At 48.3% G+C, this 23471-nt stretch overlaps 1 long non-coding RNA gene across 1 annotated transcript in view; it reads left to right on the forward strand.

Annotated features, from left to right (window-relative positions):
- The first annotated feature begins 1059 nt into the window (after nucleotides 1-1059).
- The window catches only part of LOC122215385, a 115330-nt gene continuing 92918 nt past the window's right edge, over nucleotides 1060-23471 (forward strand). Inside the window, exons 1-2 of the long non-coding RNA XR_006200341.1 lie at nucleotides 1060-1140; nucleotides 8633-8772. This is a non-coding gene — a long non-coding RNA (uncharacterized LOC122215385). The remainder of the gene's footprint in view (nucleotides 1141-8632; nucleotides 8773-23471) is intronic.

Below are 23471 nucleotides of genomic sequence, written 5' to 3' on the forward strand. Positions count from 1 at the left end.
CTTTGCCACGCATTTGGCCGTTGTTTTATTTCATGGTTTCTCACCCGTGGTTCTTGTTGACATGTTGGGCCAGACAGTTCTTTGCTGGCGTGGCCATTTTGGACACTGTTACAGCATTCCTGACCTCTACCCCCCGATGCCACTCCCCCCCCCCCCACCTCAAGTTATGAAAAGTAAAAACGTTTGCAGACATTGCCAATGTCTCCTGAGGGACAGACCTCCATCCCCAGATGAGACACACCGGTATAGATTGACCCAGATCTGGTTTCTCTTAAAATGTATTTCTTGTGGGATGCTTGGGTGGCTCAGGTGGTTGAGTGTCCGACTTGGGCTCAGGTCATGATCTTGAGGTTCACGGTTTCGAGCCCTGCATTGGGCTCTGTGCTGACAGCTCAGAGCCTGGAGGCTGCTTCAGATTCTGTGTGTCCCTCTCCCTCTCTGCTCCCCCCCCCCCCCATCGCGCTCTCTCTCTCTCTCTCTCTCTCTCTCAAAAATAAATAAAAAATTTAAAATATTAATTTTCAATAAAAAAAATTACCCCCCCCCCCCATATTTCTTGGATCTCACTTTTTGGGTAAGAGTTAGGGACGTGATTGACAATGAAGGGAGATCTTTCAGAACTTCTGCACCAGGAAAACATAATCAGTGGCAAGGGACTCTGGGAGTAAGGGAGCCTTAAGTATTGGTACCCAGAGAGCGCCAGGTGCTCTGTGTTTGGGAGGATTTGGAGGAGTAACGAATTGGCCCCTGAAAGGTTGAGTCATTTAGCTCTGAGGTTGTCAAGGGCTTCCCGCTGAGATCCCCGGATCTCTAGTTACGGTGCCTGTCACCAGTGGCAGCCATCAACCCGGCCACCTGGCATCAGCCGCTAACGGCTTCGGCAGAGAGAGTCATGGCTGCAGACAGAGCCCAGATGGGAATGGCATCCTACAAGCTCCCCAGATCCGCTGCCTACCATGAAAATGTTACATCTAAATAACCCCTTAATTAATCTCAAACCGAACTATCCCTGCTCCTTGTCTAGCTACTCCTACTCAGCCAAAACGTCACTTCCTCAGGGAAGCCTTTTTGGATACCGCATCCTAACGGGAGGTCAAGGTCTCCAGGATAATGGACACTGCGGAGCTCCACCCACGTCCGGTAGGTTACTTCCACTGCTCCGGGGGCCCCTCACTGGCCTCCTGGGCTTCTGCCCCCACTGCCTGCATCTGCACATCTCCACTGAAGGACCTCCTTTGGGCTACTGGGGCCATCATGCCACAACCAGAGAGAACCAGGTCTGGGTTTGTGTCTCCCAGCGTGGCCCTTTGCCAAGGGCTGACGGGTGTGGGATTATGACAGTCTGGCTCGCTGGGTCAGGTGGGGACAAATCTGAGTCCTCACTTACACTCCCGGTCCCCTGCAGGGCCAGGTGACTTTGCAGGAGGTGGACCCTATAGTTGGCCTCCTCCCCTTTCCTCTCCTACATCTCTCCAGCCTCTCTGGGGGCTGCTTTTTTAAATACATCACTTTCATGTCAAGACACCCCATCTCCAAGTCTCTGCTATTGTTCTCTTACCGCGTGGACTCCTCCTCTGTAGTTCTTACCAGAACTTTATTCTATTTTTTTAAAGTTTATTTATTTATTTGGGGGGGTGGTGTGCAGACAGAGGGAGAGAAAGGATCCTGAGCAGACTTTGTGCTGTCAGCGCAGAGCCTGGTGTGGGGCTTGAACTCACGAACCGTAAGGTTATGACCTGAGCTGAGATCAGGGGATAGATGCCTAACCAACTGAGCCACTCAGACTCCCCCTTACCAGAACTTTAAATCCGATACTCAGTTATTTAGCGAGTCCCCTCCAATAACACGTGAAACCCTCCATGAAGACAGAGGCCATCGTCCTACTGATCGCCAAATCTCCAGGGCCTGGCACAGGAAGTGTGACCTATTAGTATTTTATTAACAGTTATATGAATACTTGTCCTAACTGTCTCTTTAATAAACCATAAGCTATCTGAAGTTAGGACCCACGTGTGATGAACTTTATATTCTCTGCTTCGTCTTTCACTGCACTTTGCTGATAAGGGGTAAGTCAATGTTACTGAACGAATCAATGATAACTGATTGCTAACTTTCACTGAGCACTTACTCAGTGGTAAGCTCCTCCCCTGTGCTATGTCACTGGTCCCTACAGCAATCCTGTGATAGGGGGATGATGGGCTTAGTTTTACAGATTAGAAACGAGGTACAGAGGGCGTAGGTGACTGGCCCAGAGACACACGGCTGGTTCACAGCACATCAGGGGCTTGACTTTGGTTTCTGCCGGATGTCAGGACTTCAAGTCCTGCTAACTTCCTTAGGAGGAAGTCTGGATGGGGTGTTGGCTTACGTCATTTCCTCTTAAGCTGTTTGCTGTGAGTCATCTCTTGGAGAGAGTGGGGCTTGGGAGGAGTTGGGTGGAGCGAACAACATCACAGCCCGTGGTTGTGGTGACTTTGCTGCCCACTCTCGTGCTTTCTCTTCACTGCCCGGACAGTCACCATTAAAGGAGATTTGTCAGCACTAACTGCTCTCAGAACAGTGCCTTTATAGAAGCCAGTGAGGGCAAGACTCGAGCCACAGCTGCCATGCTGGGCATCAGTGACGTGCATGTTTGCAAGTGACAGACACGAATTTGGAATGTCCCCAGCAGTATGGCGGAATATATCGGTTCAAATAAATGGGAAAGACCCGCGACTGGTCCTCCTTCAGCCATAGCTGGATCCATGCCACGAGGCCCCGATTTCTCTCCATCTTTTCGCTCTGCATTTCTCGGTAGGGTGTCGCCCTCCACCCTCTTCACCCTCCTGCTGTCTGCAGCGGCGCCGGGCTGCAGCGCCTTTAATGCCCGCAGTCTCAGCGGGGACCACAGCCTTTCCTTCCCTTTCCTGGAATAAGAACTGCTGTTGGCCTGGTTGGGTCTCCATGGGCCAATCACTGTGCTCCGATCAGAGGGCTCCTATTGGCCAGCCTGAGTCACGTGCCACCCCGGAAGAGGGAAGTAAACTTGTGATTGGACTGGGTCCACCACGTGGTAGGGGGACAGGTGGTGAAAGTAAAAGGGCTTTGCCACCGGGAGAAGGCAGTGAAGGATTCTGGGTAGCCGAAGTGAGATGCCTGCTGAGCACAGCACCACGGTCTCCCTCAAGGTATTCTTCGTTTAGAACGCTCAGTCCACCAATTTGTAACTGAAAGAACCTCCCCTTTTAGATTTGATAAGTTTTGGCACGATGACAGGACTTTTAAGATCTTCGGATACCATACGGATCTTCAACTGATGACTAATGGCCAGTGGTACTTGGGAGAGATGTTTAATGATGCAGTCTGCAGTCTCCCCATTTATTGTTTTCTCCTTTTTTTTATTGTAGTAAAATACACATGACATAAAATTTGCCACCCTAACTATTTGTAAGTGGACAGTTAAATGGCATTAAATACATTCATAATGTTGGGTAACCATTGCCACCATCTATCTCCAGGACTCTTTTCATGTTGTCAAATGGAAACTATTAAGTTAAAACTTCCCATCCCCCCTCCCTGGGACCCACCATTTTCCTTTCTGTCTCTATGATTTTTTTTTTTTTAAGTTTGTTCACCTATTTTGAGGGAGGGCGAGAGAGCACGAGCAGGGGGAGGGACAGAGAGAGAGAGAGAGAGAGAGAGAGAGAGAGAGAGAATATCCCAAGCAGGCTATACAAGGCTCAGTCTCAGGGACTGTGAGATCATGACCTGAGCCAAAATCAAGAGTCAGATGCTTAACCAACAGAGCCACCCAGGCGCCCCTCTGTTTCTATATGGTTTTGACTACTCTCAATGCCTCACGTAAGTGGTATTTGTTCTTTTGTGACTGGCTCGCTTCACTTAGCATGATGTTCTGGACAATCCGTGTGGACTTGGTAGCATGTGTGAGAATTTGCTTCCTTTTTAAGGCTGAGCAATATTTCATTGTATGGATACCTCACATTTTGTTTGTCTGTTTCTCTATAATGGAATCTTGGGTTGCTTCTTACCTTTCGGCTATTGTGAAAAAGCCGCTGTAAGCATGAGTGCACAGATCTCTTTTGGAGACCTTGTTTGGAATTCTTTTGGGAATGTATCCAAAAGTGGAATGGCTGTATCATATGGTAATTATTTTTTTTATGTTTTTTTTAAATTTATTTTTGAGAGACAGAGAGACAGAGCACGAGTGGGGGAGGGGCAGAGAGAGAGGGAGACACAGAATCCAAAGCAGGCTCCAGGCTCCGAGCTGTCAGCACAGAGCCTGACGTGGGGCTTGAACTCGTGAACCGCAAGATCACGACCTGAGCTGAAGTCGGACACTTAATCGGCTGAGCCACCCAGGTGCCCCTGGTAATTCTATTTTTAATTTTTTGAGGACATGCCTTACTGTTTTCCATAGCAGCTTACCATTTTACCACCAACAGAGCTTAAAGGTTCCAATTTCTCCACATCCTTGCTAACACTTGTTATTTTCTTTCTTTTTTTTTTTTTTCCCTTATAGTAGCCCTCCTAATGAGTGTGAGGTGACCCATTTAATTTTTAATTTTAATTTTTGACAAGGTTATCCAGTCCTTTGTAGCCAAACAAGAAATGATGAAAACATCAGTAGTGGAAAAATATTTCTCCTGCCCTGATTCCCATGCTCTCCGAAAACAAAACTTGTAACTGCAGTTAGTGAGTTTCTTGTTTATCCTTCATGTGCTGTTTCTATTCATCTAAGTAAAAAAAATATTTATTTTCAGGGGCACCTGGGTGGCTCAGTCAGTTAAGGGTCTGACTTCAGCTCAGGTCCTGATCTCACAGCTCGTGAGTTTGAGCCCCACCTCGGGCTCTGTGCTGACAGCTCGGAACCTGGAGCCTGCTTGGGATTTTGTGTCTCCCTCTCTCTCTGCCCCTCTCCTACTCATGCTCTGTCTCTCTCTGTCTCTCTCTCTCTCTCAAAAATAAACATTAAAAAATATTTAAAAATGTTTATTTCCCTTTTTCATATTTTTTATTTACTTATTTTGAGAGAGACAGAGACAGCACGAGTGGGGGAGGACTAGAGAGAGAATCGCAAGCAGGCTCTACACTGTCAGTGCAGAGCCTCATGTAGGTCTCGAACTCATGTAACCATGAAATCATGACCTGAGCCGAAACGGAGATGGACACTTAAACGACTGAGCCACCCGGTGCCCTTTATTTCCCCTTTTTAAATGAAAAATGCCGTTCAGCTATACACGCTGCACTGTGCCTGCTTCTACTTCAATAAATATGGTTCCTTTTCTAGTTGAAGATAAAGTGCTCATCTGTTCCTTTTTTCCAGCTTTACGATACTCCGTTGCCTGGCTGTGTCATGATTCATTTCACTAGGCCCCTAAAGATGGACACAGAGCTTGCTTACAGCTTGCCGTTACTGGAAATAACACTGTCCTGAATGACCTTAGGCATTCATTTCTTTGCACATGTGTGCGTGTGTAAGTAAACATATACACGTGCAAAAAAAATTCCTGGAAGCGGGCTTATTGAGTCAAGGGTCAGTGCGAAATTGCCAAAGACATCCAGAAAAAGGTTGTGCGAGTTTGGGTCCCCGGAGCCTCACTTGGTCGGCAAGACACGGCCCGGCAGTGCCGGTTTTATTTCCACTTCTCTTGCGTAGAAGCAGACCAGCCCCTGGCCGTCTGCCTTCCCCTCCCAGCTCTTCGCGAGGACACCGTCTATCACCATTCTGTGTAGCTGCCTTTGTGACTTGCAAGAGGGGCACAGAGCCTGCTAATGGAACCCGTGGGGGACACTGAATCCAACACTTGTGCAAACATGGAAATAACGAAAGCCAACCTGAAGATGCTAGGAGTGTGGTCAGGAGACTTACTAAAGGGAGCCGCAGCTTGGAATGGAAATGACTGACAAGGAAAGTTGTTAGGCTGGAATAAGAATGGAAGATGGGGAAGAGCTCATGTTTTCCTGAGAAGGCAGGATGCTGCCCTCGGGCCTGGACCCAACTGACCCTGCAGGTGCTGAGAACCAGCCCCGCCTCCTTAGCAGCTGCCCGCTCTGTGCAGTGAGGCTTGGTTCTGGAGCGGGTTCTGGGCTAAACGACACGGTAGAGCGAAGACAGAATACGGCCAAGCCTCGTGGTTTATCCACGTGCCAGGAACCAAAAGCACAGCCTGTGGGGCTCTCACGGGCCTGGACCCCTGAGTTCTGGAGGTGGTGAGGAGTAGTCCAGTGTTCCGGGTATGTGGCAGAGGCCAGACCACTGTCAGGAAGCATTTCTATTTGAGATTTCTGGCACATTACCCAGAGAGATCCAGGGAGAGAGGAGTCGAGTTTCCAAAATTCTTATCATCTGTCCTGATTTCTTTTCTCATTTTAAATAAATATGCCCTTCTATACCTGCCATCATGTACATAATTCTATATCCTTTTTCTAAAAGAGGGTCTCTGAAACTTACAGAGTCCCACAAAACTAAGCTTTGCACCTGAGGAATCACTATTATTATGATGATCAGAAGGTTTAGGGAGAGGTGCCTGGTGTCCTAGTTTTTGAAAGCTTAGGTTACAGAACTTACTAGCCAGCCAAAGGGATGCCTGGGCTCGACAAAGCTCTTTCCCCTCTATCCTTCCTCCCTCTCTCCATTCTTCCTTCCTTCTGTCTTTCACAAGCTTGCTGTTCCAGAAAATGTTGTTCTATGTGCTGGGACTATCAAATCCCTGCCCTCACGGATCTTGTACTGTAGTTGAGGCAACAGATAAGGAAGCAAAGCATAAATAACGTATTTCGTATGGCAAAGCCGAACAGGGAGATACGGGAGCAAGTTGGGGGCGGGGGGGGGGATACTTTAGGTTAGGTGACCCGTGGAAGCCTTTTTAAAGTGGTGATATTTCAGCGGAGACCTGAATGGTGAGTAGGAGCCAGTCCTGGAGATTGGAGAAGTGTTCCAGGCAGGGCAAGGGCAAGTTTTGAGGTGAGAGGGGCCTTGGCCTGTGGGAGCTACAGGTGGCAGCTGGGAGAGCAGGGACAGGGTTGACAAGGTGGAGGAAGGGGAGAAGGAGCGAGGGGAGGGGGGAAGGAGGAGGAGAAGGGGAGGGGGGAGAAGAGAGGGAAGGTCTGTGATGAATTTGGAGCTCCAGGCAGTGGCCATTTGATGGGGGGCTTTGTTTGCCATGGTCAGAAGTTTGGATTTCATTCCAGATATTATGGACACTGTTGCAGGATCTAAACTGTGGGACAGATATTTACCCAGTGTGCCTATAAGCACACTGAGAAGAAAACGATTGTTTGTAGGGTTCCCTATGAACAAGGGGGTGCCGAGTAACTCTATTTCCTTTCTTGTGCTATTTATGAAAGTAAAGACATTCTGTGGATATTGTGGGTTATGTTCATGAAAGCATTTAATGAAATAACTTGTGGTAGGTAGTAAAATCTTGAGCGGACTGTAATGTTTTGCAGCAAATTTGCACCTGTTTGGACAACAGATTGAGGTCAAGACCCAGCTGAGTTCAGAGAATCTCAGTTCTAGAGGGCTGATGCTGGAGAGGAAAGCTAATGAATTAGATGGTCAGATCTGAACGATAAAATAAAAATAAGTGCGTATTTCCCCTTTAAGACAATTCAGAAAAGTATTTATGAAGTGTAGCTTTTTAAATTTCACTTTGTAGGTCTGTGCATATATAGTCAGTTTCTACCTTACCTGGGATCTTAAAATAGCTATTTTTTTTTTTTTTTTTTTTTTGAAGGGAGAAAGTAGAAACAAAATTGGTTGAAAAATATGCTTAGAAAGGAGACCCCAGGGTGAGGCCAAAATGATACTGAATGAAGGCAATTTGTTCTTTAAGAACTATGCTTCTGGAATTGTAAAAAAAATTAGTGTTGGTTATAAGCAAGAAAAACCAGTTTGGGTAACTTAAGCAAGACAGGGAATTATTGGCAGTCGTGCCCGGTGGTTCCCACAAGGGAGGGAAGGCTGGAGCTGGGCTTGGCCAAGGCTGAGGCATTGGCTCTTGCTACCAGGATCCACGAAGAATCCTGTATGTGAACACCCTCTTTTTGGAGTTTCCAAAACCAGCTCTGAGAAACCTAGCTTGGGGTGTGGCCTGTTCTTGGCCAGGCAAGGGTGGAGCACATTTGAGATTCCATTTAACCCAATTGATCCAACAGGGGCAAGGTGATTCCTGCAGAGGAAGTTGGGATACTTTCTCAAAGACAGCAGAATAAATTCTGGAAGGCAAAAAAAAAGCCATTTGTAAGCATCCACAGACAACTTTCATATCGTGGCATCATCTACATTCTCTTTCTGCCTTCTCAGTAGTTATTTATGTACTTAGTGTGCATTTTAATTGGAGATCTGGGAACCCTGAGCACTTGTGGAAATTCGTAAGTGGAAGGAGAGAAACACATGTCCTTGTAGAGTCCTCTCTGGAGACCTTCATCTATGTGGAATTGAATGTCCATTCTGACGTGACCTGGGGGCAGAGTTTTGGTGTCCACAGTGGCCTCTGGGCAGCTGCTTCTGAGGTTTGGGGAGGACTGGAAGTCTATTCAGTGGCCCGCAAACATTTTTTTCTTTTTTTTAGCAAATCGGTTTTTTGCTACATCTTCAAAGTCCTGAAAAGTTACACCCCTTATTTTATAGCTAGAAGGCTGAGCCCCAGAGATGAAGAACCTACCAGTCTGCTCTGCAGTCAGCTCCCCAGCACCACCTCACACGAGCTGGGTAACCTTAGGTGAGTCATGTCACCTACCTGAGCCTCGAGTTCCTGATCAGCGAAATAGGTATGATACTATCGCTTTTCTCACTATGGGTCTATTTTGAGGGGTAATGGAGCAGTGCCTGGCAGAAGTGTATCAATATCAGCAGTGAAGGTGGGGTCAGAGCTCAGGCAGCTTACAGCATATAGTAGTTAAGATGACAGGATTTGAAATCAGACACATCTGCTTTTCAAAACTGCTTCTTATCAAGAGTGTGAAATTGGTATTCTGGCAGAACGTACTTTGTGGCGGTATGGATCTCAACATGAGATAACGGGGTAAAAGCACTACCCAGTGCCTGGCCCAAAGGCGCTGTCCATGGTGGTTTTGCATTGTTTTCATTGCTCTTAGTTGGTGTGGAAGTTTAACAGTACAGTGTTATGAGGACTGAAAATTTAATATGGGCTGTTTTACTTCCAGAGAAGATGCTTGGGGAGAATTTTCTGTAGCTTCTTCATCGCTCTCTAAAGACTAGAAGAAACAGTACAGTGGAGACAATTTGGGAATTCCAAACGTCTCTTTGATTTGTTTGCCCCTTCTTTTCCAGAAGGAAGAAAATAAAAGGCAGAAAGCCGAGGGGCCACTGTTGGGAGCAGGGTTGGCAGACTTTTTCTGTAGAGGGTAAGAGAGTGAATACTTTAGTTCTTGCAGGCCGGACAGTCTGTGTCCCAAGTATTGTACTCTGACGTGCCGGAGAGAATGCAGCCATTGGTAATTTGTAAACAAGTGAGTGTGGCTGTGTTCCGGTAAAACTGTATTTACAAAACAGATACTGGTTCAGATTTGACCTGTTTTAGAAATTGAAAAAGAGGGGCGCCTGGGTGGCTCCGTCAGTGAAGCATCTGACTCTTGGTTTTGGCGCAGGTCATGATCTCATGGTTTCAGGAGTTCGAGCCCTGCGTTGGGCTCTGTGCTGGCAGAGCAGAGCCTGCTTGGGATTCTCTCTCTCTTGATAAATTATTGATGAGGAAACCTCTTAGGGTTTCATGGCATCAAACATTTTGTGGAAAAGTCTGGTCGTTCCAACCACACTCAAGCGTGAGCTTCTGGCTTTTCTGATTCCAGGCCTGTGTTTAGTGTCAGTGGGTTATTCCAGTGTTAGTTTGGGGGAACTTCTGTCCTAGGTCCTGATGGCGAATTCTGGGCACACTTCAGGGCCTTCCAAGCCCCTTCTCATCTCCCCAACCCCTTGAACCCTCCCTTCTTGGAGGTCACCAGATGTGACCCGTTGCTGCTTTGCTTCGGAGACATGTGATGTCCTGGTAAGCCCCACACTTTGGCATTTTGTCCTGGCATTTTTGTCACGACTGCAGGGAGGGTGAATGCTGCCGGTCGTAAGATGGTTACCTTTGAGAGGAGAGAGCTTTGTAAGCTCTCGGGGCTGGTTGTGTCCAGATAATGGCTTACTCTAGTCTCCGGCTCTATTATGTTTGCTTAACATTTGGGCTTCTGCCAGGTAATTTGCCTATAAGCTATGCATAGAAGAAAGAAACCATCCATCTAAAGTATTCAGATTTTGGCCTTAATTAAAATGCAGAATAAATATGTAAAGGCTAAAGAGCATGAATTATAGATACCAAGGTTTCTATATTAAAATCGGTTCTCATCTATAGAGGCGCATGTGTGTTTATGGCAGGGAGGTAGAGTATATACACGTCAGCGGCGGGCAATATAATTACGGCTGTGTGTGCTTAGCAAGATGGGAAGGATCTATTGTAGGAGAATGAATCCTGTCCACCTTTCTCATTTCACTGCCACTGCGGATTTTTTTTTTTTCCCACCTGAATTCTATAAAGGACTAATCCTGACCCTTGTTATTTAAATTGCTCTACCAGGGGTAGAAAAGCCGCCCTCAGCCTCTTAAAAAGCCAGCAAAGCTCTTTCTATTCATTGCTCCTCTTGAAAGTGGCTGGCTGGCGGGAGGATGGGGTGGGAACTTTCAGACCCTGAATGACAAGTCTTGGGTCTTAAACAAGGCCAGGCCAGAGCTCATTCACCTTGAAAGTGAGAGGCTCTGGGCTGTTCCATTAGTGGTCTCAGAGAGGGAGGAAGGAGCCCCAAAGAGATGAAACCAAGTATCCAAGTACGTGGATGTCCTTCCTAGTAACTGGCAGGATAGATTAAGCGAAAGAATTCTGAGGTTCGGGCTTACAGGTACGCCAATTTCATTATTGCAACGTTTTTGTAACACTCACATTTTCCAAACTGGTATTAATGAGAGTTTACATCCACACATTGTTTTTAAATCATAGCGTTGGGAAGAATCACGTTACTCAAGAACTTCGAGAAACAAAAATGAATGAAATGTGAAACCAGCAATTTTGTTTTAATCAATAAGAGTAGAGGGAAGGTGGCTTTTTGTAACAGACAAAAAGAGCCAGCTTTCCTCAAAAGCATCGAATGTTTCCAGGGCTTTAGTTTTCAAGGAAAATGATGCTTTGAAAAAAAAAAAAAAAAATCCCAGCGCCTTGAACTGAAAAGAAAGCATTATCAGCCTGCGACAAGGCATCCGGATTCTACTTGGGTGATTCTGCCGGGACTTTGGGCGGTGCGGCTATTTGGGGTCACTCCAGCCTGAGTGAGAAGCTGCAAGTGTTCCCCGGGATTGGAAAGGGATCTGGTGGCGAGCAGCAGCTACACGTCCCCTTGGTCTCCGGCTGCACCTGCCAAAGCTGTGATGGAGATCGGGGACTCCTGTCCTTCTCACCCAGGCAGGCTTTCACAAGCCTGCGTGAAATGGACCTGAAAATACCTGTTGAGGGTTTGCGTGAGAGAGGAGGATGGGATCCACAAGGTAAAAACAGTAAACGAATAAAGCTCTGTCCTTGTGACAGGTGTTTTTCCTCCTCGTTTGAAGCAAAACGTCATAGCTGCTACAGGGAGAGATTTCCCCCAAACCTTGGAGATCCTGTAGCACCTCTGAAGCTGTGAGGGTATATGGAGCCCGTCCGACTACTACACCAGGGGTCAGCAAACCACAGCCCACAGGCCAAGTGCGGCCTGCTAGCTGTCTTGTAAGACTCGGCATTCTTGGAACACAGCCGTGTGCATCCATTCGCGGTATGCTATGGCGGCTTGAAAATTGGGTAGCTGTAAGTAGAGACTGTGTGGTTTGCAGAGCCTAAAATATTTACTGCCTGGCCCTTTACGGAAAACGTTTGCTGGCCCCTGCTCTAGAAAATGGGGGGGGGGGGGGGCGGGGAATCAGATCCAACTTATTTTTGAAAAAAAAAATCTGGAAATTTCAGCTTCTGAAATCCTAGACCTAGGAGGTCCCTCCTCTGCCCACCAAGCCTCCCAGCCAACTGTTACTTCTGGAGGCCAGATTGGCGTCCTGTCTCTTGGACCACATCCTATAGGTTGACTTGGTGATATTTCAGCAGCGAAATGGAACAATGCGGTTTTCCTTTTTTTTTTTTTTTTTTTTTTGCTTTCTGGCTCCTGCTTTTTGAAGCCATATAACAGAAATCATGGTATGACAGGCAAATCCTTTGCTAGTTATGAAATGATAAAGGTCAAGCTGATCAAATCTTCGTTGCAAGTATAATACCCAGTTAACTGAAATGTGTCGGAAACCTCACCCAGTTATCAGGGTGACAGAGAATTTGACAGATCTCACAAATAGAACTGTTTTGATTTACCTGTTCTCCACACGTAACACCTTCTCTCTGGCTCTCTGGCTCTCTGGCTCTCTTTGGCCGTTCCTTTGCTCAGACCTTAACAATTGCAGCCGGGAGGATTGAGACACTCAAAGGCTGTCATCACCTGTCTGTATCATTGTTCCCCTCTCTTCCCCGGGAAAGCATGGAAGTCAGGATTCTTGCAAGGTAATTACCATATCTACAATCGCACAAGATGCCAGCCCATATGGGACACCCCGTAATTTTGCAGCAGCAGAAACCTCTGCTTTTTGCTTACGCCTCTTATGAACCGTGCGCACCACATCTTAAACTTCAGAGCGTTGACAATCACAGCGTCTCATAAACAGACCTATTCAGCAATTGCCTTTTCAACTGTCCGTGAGCAAACCTGGTCCTTCTTTCATTACAAGCCTTCGTGATTACGGGGCTTTGTGCTTTTTGCTCGCAATTTAGAATTATGTGATCTTCGAAAACCCTTCCCCTTGGTTGCAGATTTTATTTTTTTGAATCTGTAAAATGAAATCCCTGAAAAATAATAACCGGTAGAGGTATGTGCAAAATATATTGCATCTTTAGCATCCAGGAGAACCTACAGTTTTGATAACTTTAATTGGGTCCCTGAAGCAAAATTATTCTCGGAATAACCAAGGTACATATTTTTAAAACATGGCAGAATTTGGCCTTAGGAAACTTCCTTTAATTCTAATATATCAAAATTACTGGCTGTTTACAGAAGAACTGTTCTACCGAGGATTATCTACTTAAGATGTAATTGTGCACCAAGAATGAATTGCAAATATAGAGCAGACTTAAATTCAGGCATCACGTGCGGGGGGGTCATTCAGGTTTTTCAGAGACTTCTTCCTTTGCTTCTTTGTGTATTTCTGTTCGCTTTTCGGCCTTCCTTCTTCTCTCACTGTTTGGATGATCTTAAAGCCATTCGTTGTGGTAGAACTAAGTTGAAAAGTTTTGAAGGGCTTCCAAGATATGAGGCTTGCAGTGAGCAACTTTAGCTGTGTCCGGGGAGGGGAGGGGGAGAAAAATTCCAAGCACATGGCGGCAGAGATGATTTGTTGGCACGAATTCACATGATCCCGAACCTGCAAGGGTCGCACAGTGAAGATTCAGTGGGACTGTGGAATGAGGGGTCAGGGGGAGCAAATCTGCTGTCTTGGTTGATAGAGAACTAACCTGTGATCTCACCCCACCCCCATTAAAAGGATTGGCACATCCTGTCAGGCGCCCCAGAGAAGTCCAGACTGGGGAATGCAGACTGGAAGGTCTCTCGTGGAACCAGCCATTTTTCTTGGCACTGGATTTGGAGAATTTTAGTTGCTGAGTAGCTGATGAGATGGGCAGGTGGGCAGGCAGATAATGGCAGATATGAGGTGCTCTGGGAAAGTTGATGTTTCCCATCTCATTACTTCTGCTGGCTGTTTACAGTGGCCGAGAGAGAGAGAGAGAGAGAGAGCGCGCGAGCACCCTTCTGTTTGAAGCTTGAGGTGATGGAACTAATCATTTGCAGAATTTTAGCTTTCCGTTGCTCATTACCTTAATAGTCCTAGATTTCCTTGTTGATTAATTATCATCTTGAGTATTGAGGATAATTTTAGGCACCTGCCTTTTGTTATGGACGCTGAGGGCCCAGACCCCCCAGCCCCATCCCAAGACAGCCAGGGTATCTCTGAAGTTAGGCTAACTTGATAATTCTTTTTGTTTGTTTGTTTGTTTGAAATGTTTGTTTACTTTTGAGAAAGACCGCGCGTGAGCAGGGGAGGGGCAGAGAGAGAGGGAGACACAGAATCCGAAGCAGGCTCCAGGCTCCAGGCTCCGAGCTGTCAGCACAGAGCCCAAAGAGGGGCTTAAACCCACAAACCACAAGATCATGACCTGAGCCAAAGTCGGACGCTCAACCGACTGAGCCACCCAGGCGCCCCCTGACTTGATAATTCTTAACTGGGGGCAGTTCTGCCCCAGGGGACCTTTGACGATGTCTGGAGACATTTTTGGTTGTCTTGAGCAGTGGGGAGTGCTCCGTGCTGCTGGACACCCCACGGTGCGCAGCTCCGCCCCTCAACAGTTCTCCAGCCCCGAATGTCGACAGTGCTACAGCTGAGAAATCTCGGGCTAAGTGGACGCGCTTTCCTGGGACTTGGAATTTCCAGGTTGATCGAGTAAGGAGAGGCCTCGTGGGAAGCCACTCATTCTAACGGCGGTGGCCACAGGGTAGCGTCCGAGCTACTCTGCTCCAGTACGGATGCTTTGCTTCCTGCTGCCCGCTTGCCTGTTGGTGCCTGCGCTCAAGTCTGACCCATCTGAGCTCCTGCAGATTCTGGGAGTGCCCGCCCCCCCCCCCCCCTTCCTTGGGCCGTTACACTTACTGTAAACGCAGTCTGAATTGGTTTTCTTTGCTTACTCACAATCAAAACCGTAGCTGCGACGTTGCTTTTAAAACTTACACGTTTTTGTTTTCTTAAAAGTGGTGGCACCGCCCCTCCCCTTTCTCCCCTCCAATGGCATCTTACAAGGACCTTCATTCTAGAAGGCAGCGGAAATTGGAGCTGGTCTGGCGAATGATGTGATCTTCCCTTCACCTTGTTCCCCGTAACTGATTTCCCACACCAGCCCCCGAGAGGAACTTAAGGACTCAGGAAGCCCATTTATAACCACCGGCTTATGAAGCACTGTGGGCACCTGTTAAATTGTAACCTGGGGGGAGAGTACATGAAACCATCATCAGGCCTCCATACCTTATTTGGAATGAGTTCATATGATTTCTCCAAAGGTGAGGAGAAGTTTTGGAAGCAGAAGCGATGTTAGGAGAAGGTTCAGGGCACTGGACCGGCCTTTGGGGGCCGTCCTGGTTTGTGATGGCTTCCAAGATGGCCTTTCCCCATCTTCCAGAGTCAAAGCAGAGTAAGGCTTGGCAGGAAGCTCCAGGAAGGATGTAAAGCTGGGGTCACAACTTCTAATGACCACGATGGCAGGTAAACACACAGACAGTCAAATCAGATAGTGGGTTTGCATATTAAAGATGTAAGAATATTCTTCATTTCCAGGTACCGAAAGTATTTGCCTCTTTTTTTTGCCTGGAGATACGTGTTCCTCTTAGTCTGTATTTGATCTTTCTTCTATGACAGACCTTAGTTATAACTAAGTGGCTTTCGGGGTGCCTGTGTGGCTCAGTTGGTTGAGTGTCCAACTCTGAATTTTGGCTCAGGTCGTGATCTTGTGGTTTGTGGGATTGAGTCCTGCGTGGGGCTCTGTGCTGGCAGTGCAGAGCCTGTTTGGGCTTCTCTCTCTCTCTCTCTCTCTCTCTCTGCTCCTCCCTCAACTCATGCTATCTTTGTCTCTTTCAAAATTAATAAATAAACTTAAAAAAAAAGTGGCTTTCTACTGCAAAGAAAGAAAGAGTGTAAGCCCAATGGTAAATGGCAACTTGACTTCAGTGTTGATAATAGAGAGTGGTGGGGACTGTGGCAAACTAGAAGGTGAATGCCCTGTGTAAAGGGAGCAGCTGCAGAACCAGTCAGATCTGACACATATTGTCGCGGGGAAAATGTGGGTCCAAAGTGGCTAAACCTTCTAAAGAGAAGCTAGAGGGGTGCCTGGGTGTCCCAGTCGGTTGGGCATACGATTCTTTATTTCGGCTCAGGTTCAAGATTGTGGGATTGAGACCCATGTCAGGTTCTGTGCTGACAGTGTGGAGCCTGCTTGAGATTCTCTCTCTCTCTCTCTCTCTCTCTCTCTGTCTCTCTCTCTCTCTCTCTCTCTCTCTGCCCCTCCACCACTAGTGTGCACGTGCACACGCCCACACACAGTCTCTCTCCCTCTCCATCAAAATAAATAAATAAACTAAAAAAAATAAAGAGAAGCTAGCAATCTGAATTTTCCTGTGAATTCTCTGTATTTAAAAAAATTACAAAAGAAAGAAAAACACATCTATGGGTTGTTTTTGATTTGTTCAACATCAGCTTGACACTTCCGTGTTGATGTTGTTATTAATCAGAGAAGGAGATGCTGTTAGGGAAGTTCAGCATTGGGATCGCTGGCTTCCTTGTTTCTTCTCTCTGCGTCTCTGTCTCTCTGAGTCTCTTCAGAAATTTGCTTCCAGATGGATCCTCCTGAGGACACCTCTTCTATGGCCCTCTTTGCCCTCTAGTTCACGCCGTCCCTGGGCTCCTGACACTCCCTCCCACCCCCACAGGTTTGAGCTGTGCCCAGTAAAGGGTGGGTACAGGATGTGCAGAGTCTGGAAAGGTGCAGTGAAGGCATTTCTGGGCAAGTGCCAGCGTGAGCACTGGGGAGGCAGGAAGAGTGGAGAAGGGCCTCTGTGGCCCGGGTGGACCAGGTGACCGGGGGGTTTGCGCAGGGTGGCACGAGACAGTTTGGGTTGGTCCAGCTGACGAAGGGCTCTCAGGGGTTTGGGCTTTGCCCTGCAAGCAAAGTGGAGGTATTGAAGGGTTTGAGCAGGTAGGGTAGGCAGAATGCAACACTTGAGGAGAGCTGATTCTGTAGTGATGTGCAGGGTAGATTAGAACAGGGCAACCAGCATTTTCTTTTTGAAAAATGTGTATTTATTTTCGAGAAAGAGAGAGAGAGCGCATGGGGAAGGGGGAGAGAGAGAGAGAGAGAGGGAGACACGGAATCCGAAGCAGGCTCTGCACTGACAGCAGAGAGCCCGGTGCAGGGCTCGAACTCACGAACCACGAGATCATGACCTGAGCTGAAGTCGGACGCTTAACCGACTGAGCCACGCAGGTGCCCTGGAAACAGAATTTTCTAAGGTGATGGTGAGGACTGGAAAAGTGGAGCTGAGCGAAATGTGTAAAAGGAAGGACAGTCGGCTGGATGCTGACTTTGGAGATGCTTAGAATGAGGGATTAAAACAACGAGAATAATGAACATTTCTTTTCTTTTTTTTTTTTTTTAAGTTTATTTAGTCTTTTTTTTTTTTTTTTTTGTTTTTTGAGAGAGAGAGAGAGAGAGAGTGAGAGAGAGAGGCAGGCAGAGACAGGATCCCAAGCAGGCTCCACGCTGCGTGCAGAGCCCAATGTGAGCCCAAACCTATAAACTGGGAGACCGTGACCTGAGCCGAGACTAAGAGTCAGGCGCTTAAGTGACTGAGCCACCCAGGCGCCCCACGAACATTTCTTGATTGCTTAGTGCAGTGGCGAAGCACATGGGTTCCGGAGCCAGGCGTGGGTTTGAGCAATGCGCTGCCGTTGACTGGCTGGCATCGTGGCCACATCCCGCATTGTCCCGATGCCTCAGTTTCCTTATCTGTAGAGCAGAGGAAACAACAGTATCTGCCTCCTAAGGTCATTTGAACATGGAATCAGTTGATATTTGCCGTAGCTTAGAAAAATATCTACAACTGAGCTGTATGAAAGACGTAGATGAACAAAACGTGAGACGCTTTCTTCGCTAACCAGTTCACGTGTCTTACTGCATTTAGTCCCTACGGACAGTTCTGAAATCAGTGTGTGTGTTAGAACGGGGGTGGGGGGTGGGGTGATGACCTTCCCTTCCTGTTTTGCAGAGGAAAACGCTGAAGCTCAGAGAGGTTGGGTCGCTTTCCTGACATCACACCATAACCGGCAGAGCCCAGAGTGGACCCCAACCTGAGATCAGAGAGGTAGCAACACCCCCTAACTGGTGGACACGCGAGGGCTGGCACGGTTTTCTGCGGGTCCGTCTTAGGATCGCGAAGCAGCCAGCTGCCTGCAGTTGGTGGCAATGAAGCCACCTGTGTGCAGAGTGGGGCTGGATAAACGCTTTAGAGGCGGCGGCCAGAGCCGGGTCTGGAATCCGCCCTCGGTCCCGGACTCCAGCACGTTGATGCCACATAGGGAGGGGCATACAGGGAGCTGGTTTCGAGATGCAGCGACGTGACGGCAGCCTCTTCGCGCTCAGATTTCCTATCGGTGCCTTGGTCGGAACAAAAGATGTACCACAGCTGCTGTGTCCCCGCGTCAGAGAGGTCGTGGGCAGTCGTATCCACGCCGTGTTTTCTTTCCCTTGCGTTCTGGCTCTGGAACATTCACGGTTTCGGTGTGAGCCATCCAGGACGCTGTTGCAAGCCTGTTAACAGTTCTGGGCTTCGTTCATGTGTATCAGAGAAGTGCAGGGCTCTGTCGTTAACACGCGTTGACAGGTGGTGATGGCAACCCACAAAGGGTTCAAGCTGCCTCCACTTTAGGGTCAAGAGTACAGACGCGTGCGTGTGTGCGTGAGAGAGAGAGCAGGGGACTCCCCAATTAATCGGCAATTTCTCTCTCCTCCCATTGTGCCACACATACACGCACATGTGCGCGCACACACACACACACACGCTTGTGCATGTACACATGCTGTTGATTGATATTCTCCCCTCACGCTACGCTTGCTAAGTAGCAAAGATTTTCTCCTGGCAATTTCACTTCTAACCAGAGGCACCCCGTGTTTCAAAATTGTGCAAAAGCCCCGTATATTCGGTACCACGCGGGCTCTCGGTGGGTTTCAGAGGTGGATTAAATTCACCAGCAAGGTGGTCGATAGAACATAAAATATGAGAGAGATTGTACTTTTGTGGTGGGTCCTGCAGGTGTAACTGTGTTGTAGGCAAAACCTCCCTCTCCCTGGGTGCGTTGAGGAGGGGCCCCTTCCTGCACCTTTAGTGTCTGTCTTAGGTCCGCGAGGGGGAAAGCGAGAGAATTTCGAGTCGAGTGAAAAAGAAAACCCAGAGAGTCGGAGGCTTACCTTAGGTGGGAAAAGAACACCCCCCTCAGGTGGATGGGCGCGGGAGGACGTCTTCGTAAGGCGGTGGGTTCGGGGTTAAGCCCCAGGTTTCCAAGAAGCCCCCTTGTTCTTGACTGTTAGGGGGTGGGGGCCGTGGCTGCCGCATTGGGTCTCGTGGGTCACCGCGTGGAACTTGGGGAACCTTCCCAGCCTTCCCCTCCAACTCTTTTTTTTTTTAAATTTTTAAAAGTGTGTATTTATTTATTTTTGAGAGAGAGAGAGAGAGACAGAGATAGAGAGCACAGGTCGGGGAGGGGAGGGGCAGAGAGAGAGACACACAGAGAATGTGAAGCAGGCTCCAGGCTCTGAGCTGTCAGCACAGAGCCCGACTCGGGGCTCGAACCCATGAACCGTGAGGTCAGAGGCTCCACCGACTGAGCCCCCAAGGTGCCCCGAATCTGGTTATATTTTAACCACCCTCGCAATCTCCCTCCCAGCTTGGAATGATTCTTTAGCCCTCTCTTCCTTTTAGGGTAAAGGTGAAAATGCTGGCTGGTCACAGTTTTGTTTGGAGCAACACCAGCCACCATGACCTCTGCCCCGGCCACTCGGCCCCCTGCCTCCTCATCCTCGGTGGTCCCGTCTCGTTTGCCCCTCGGACGCTGGTCCCTCGGGCATTCGTGACACTGGTGACACTGCCCAAGGTCTGGTTCCCCTCATGGGTCCCTAGTGTTTCCACCTAGTGGTCATTCAGAGATCTGCACAACGGACTCGTTCATTTAATAGACGTTTATTGAGCGCCTACTATGTGCCGGGCGCTGTTGTAGGTACTGCTGCTGGGACACAAAGAAGACAGTGGGGCTTATATTCTCTCAGCAAAGAGAGGCCAGTGGACGTGCACTGTAATTTCAGGGGGTGGTGAGTAGAGTGAGAGACTGAGGCAGAGTGAGGGCAGGGAGTAGGGAGAGGGCTACTTCAGGGGGTCCAGGACATCTTTTCTGAGGCCATGACTTTCAAGCAAGACCTGAGTGAGTTGAGGAAGTGACTGCCGGGAGTCCTAAGTCCCCAGGGAAGCCTGCCCTGACGGGACGCATCCCTGCTGTCATCCAGAGACAGGACCACGTACTTTTTTGTATTCTCGGTCACCATTGGACATTCTACACGTACTTGTGTGATTTGTGTGGTCAACATTTGTGTCTTGAATTGAATTTTAGCTCCATGAGGGCACGGACTGTTCTCTTTTCCTCTTTCCTTCACACGGCCTCGTCCCCAGAGGCCCCGTCATGCCGGGCATGCTCAGGTAGCACATGTGAAGTGAATGATGCTTTCTATTTTTTTATTTTTTTATTTTTTAATGTTTATTTTAGAGAGGGAGACAGAATGTGAGTGGGGGAGGGGCAGAGCGAGAGGGGGGACACAGAATTTGAAGCAGGCTCCAGGCTCCGGGCTGTCAGCACAGAGCCTGATGTAAGGATTGAACCCACGAACTGTGAGATCATGACCTGAGCCAAAGTCGGATGCTCAACCGACTGAGCCACCCAGGCGCCCCTTTAAAAAAATTTTTTTTCAATGTTTATTTTTGAGAAAGAGAAAGAGTGTGAGCGGGGGAGGGGGGCACAGAGAGAGAGGGGGGACACAGAATTTGAGCGGATGATGCTTTCTATGAGGGGAGTCCCAAGTCCTGGCAGCTCCCTTCCTCACCGCATCCTTGGAGGGCGTGTTCTGTCAGGTTGCAGAGCCCAAGGTACCGGTCCCCCTCTGAGCATCCCATCCTTCTGGGCTTTGGGTCATGAGGTAGGGAGGGGGATGCCTGAGGCGGGAGATATGGTGAGGACCGGGCATGAAGGAAAGGCCAAGCAGAGCCATGGATGAGGCTTCATGACTTTTCCAGGAGGTGGATGTTGGGAAATCAGCACCACACCCCCGAATCCATTGGTGTTGAAGCATCCTTCCTACCTTCAAGCGGAAGAGGACTGGGCAGTGAACCACCCCCCGCCCTCTCAATCTTTGTCGGAAAACCCAGCAGGCAGATGAGAGTACGAAAGACACTTTGGGGGCATCCTGGATCCCTTTCTTTAACATTGGCAATGGCACATACTACGTAAGTTGCATTAGTGAGATCAGAGGGGGAGGCTGAGCCTTGAGGCTCACAGTACCTTCCGGAAGGCTTGAAATAAACCAACAAAACAGGGAATCGTTAATTGTCAGAAGCCTTTTGTTCCGGGAGGGGGTCCAAGATGAAGAAGGGAAAAGAGGCACACCTCACCCTCTCATCACATGCTCAAGACAACACCTGTATTTTGAGACATGCGTTGGTAACATTTCAGAGCAGTTACCATAAATAGAACATCTCCGGGGTTTGGATACATTTACCTGTGACGTTACACTAAGTGAATCTGTGGGAAGTGGGGGAATCCTGCCTTACTCCAGATGCATTCTGGCACATCTCAGGACAAAAAGTGGCCGGGCTGCTGGTTGCCAAGTGGAATGGAGGCTGCGGAGGGCATAAGCCTGGAAGTTTCGAGGCCCCCTTGCTGAGATGCTACTGAGTGCCCTGTGCTCCTGTCCTATCCTGGGCACAGACTGGCAACCTGGAGGGAACCGCCCCGGAGGCTGGAAGAAGGGGCCAGGACAGAAAGCAGCATCCCAGAGTAGCAAGGGCATAAAAAATACACTTTTCTTGTTTGTTTAAAAGGGCTTGTTTGTTTCTTGTTTAAGTTTTACCAGGGCTTGGGGACAGGAGGAAGAATGCAGAGGTGGAGCTCAGAGGAGGGTCAGGACAGTGGAACTACTCTGTGTGACACTGTAATTAATGGTGGACGCATGTCATTATACATTTGTCAAAACCCACAGGACGTACAACACCAGGGGTGAACCTTAACGTAACTTAGGGACTTTTGGCAACAATGATGTATCAACAGTGGGTTCATTGATTGTAGCAAATGGACCACTTTGGTGGGGACCACTTTGGTGCGGGATATTGATAATTGGGGATGCTGCGTGTGCGTGTGGGGGGGGGGGCAGGAGGTAAATGGGAACTTCCTGTACTTTTTTAAAACTAATTTTTATGTTTATTTATTATTTTTGAGACAGAGCATGAGCAGGGGAGGGGCAGAGAGAGAGGGAGACACAGAATCGGAAACAGGCTCCAGGCTCTGAGCCATCAGCCCAGAGCCCGACGCGGGGCTCGAACCCGCGGACCGCGAGATCGTGACCTGAGCCGAAGTCGGACGGTTAACCGACTGAGCCACCCAGGGGCCCCAGGAACTTCCTGTACTTTCTGCTCAATTTTGCTGGGAACCTAAAACTGCTCTGGAGACGTATTAAAAAAAAATAGCTTGGTGGAGTGAGCACCCACCGTGTGCCAGCATAGGGCTCTCGGGAGGTAGCTGTCAAGGAAATTAGTTACAGAACTTAACTGCAGGTGTGACAAGTGGCATGAAAAAGTGCTGGGGGTTATGGGTGGGTGTAAAGAGGACCTGGTCTTATGGATGCTCAGCATCACTTCCTACGCAGAAGGGATATTTGAGTTGGGATGGTCCAAGTACACAGCAAAATGCAGCAAACGAAATCAATGGAAGTTACTGGCCATGGACTGAGATATTTAGGGGTATGGCACCTTCAGGTGTGGCTTCAGGCAGGTGTTTTTTTGTTTAAGATTTTTAATGTTTATTTATTTTTGAGAGAGAGAGAGAAAGAGCCAGTGAGTGGGGAAAGGTTAGAGAGAGGGAGACACAGAATCCGAAGCAGCTCCAGGCTCTGAGCTGTCAGCACAGAGCCCGACGAGGGGCTTGAACCTACAAACCGTGAGATCACGACCTGAGCCAAAGTCAGATGCTTAACTGACTGTGCCACCCAGGCGCCCTGATGCGGGTGTTTTCATCAATGCCGTTAGATCTGTCCTCTTCTCCATTTCTCAGCACCGTTTTCTTCTGTGTGGGTTTTACCCTCATTCAAGGTCTCTGCTATGGTGGCATCCATGGGACTGGAACCTTCTTGAAGGCCTCATTCATTGGGTAAGCCTTAGTGCTAAGAGAGGGCTGGTGTGAAAAGGGAATTCGGTATATGTTTGTTGAACAAATAAAGGCATTCTTCTCCTTACACAACCTTCTGTGTGTGACACTGATTGAGCCCCTAGATCAAACCATACCTGAAGCTAGACGTAGGCCTGAACTTTTCAATTCCATGAGCCAATAAATATTCTTTGTTTTGTTGGTTTGATTGCTCGATGCTATTCTTAGGCAACTTCAACTAGAATATCACTTCTTCAGGGAAAGACCCCTAACCACCCAATTTAAGGTCTGGCTGACTTATACAGACACTCATAAAACCCTATACTTTTCCTTACTTTTCTTCCCTTTC

This window comes from Panthera leo, chromosome A3, assembly GCF_018350215.1.
Source record: "Panthera leo isolate Ple1 chromosome A3, P.leo_Ple1_pat1.1, whole genome shotgun sequence".
NCBI lineage: Eukaryota > Metazoa > Chordata > Mammalia > Carnivora > Felidae > Panthera > Panthera leo.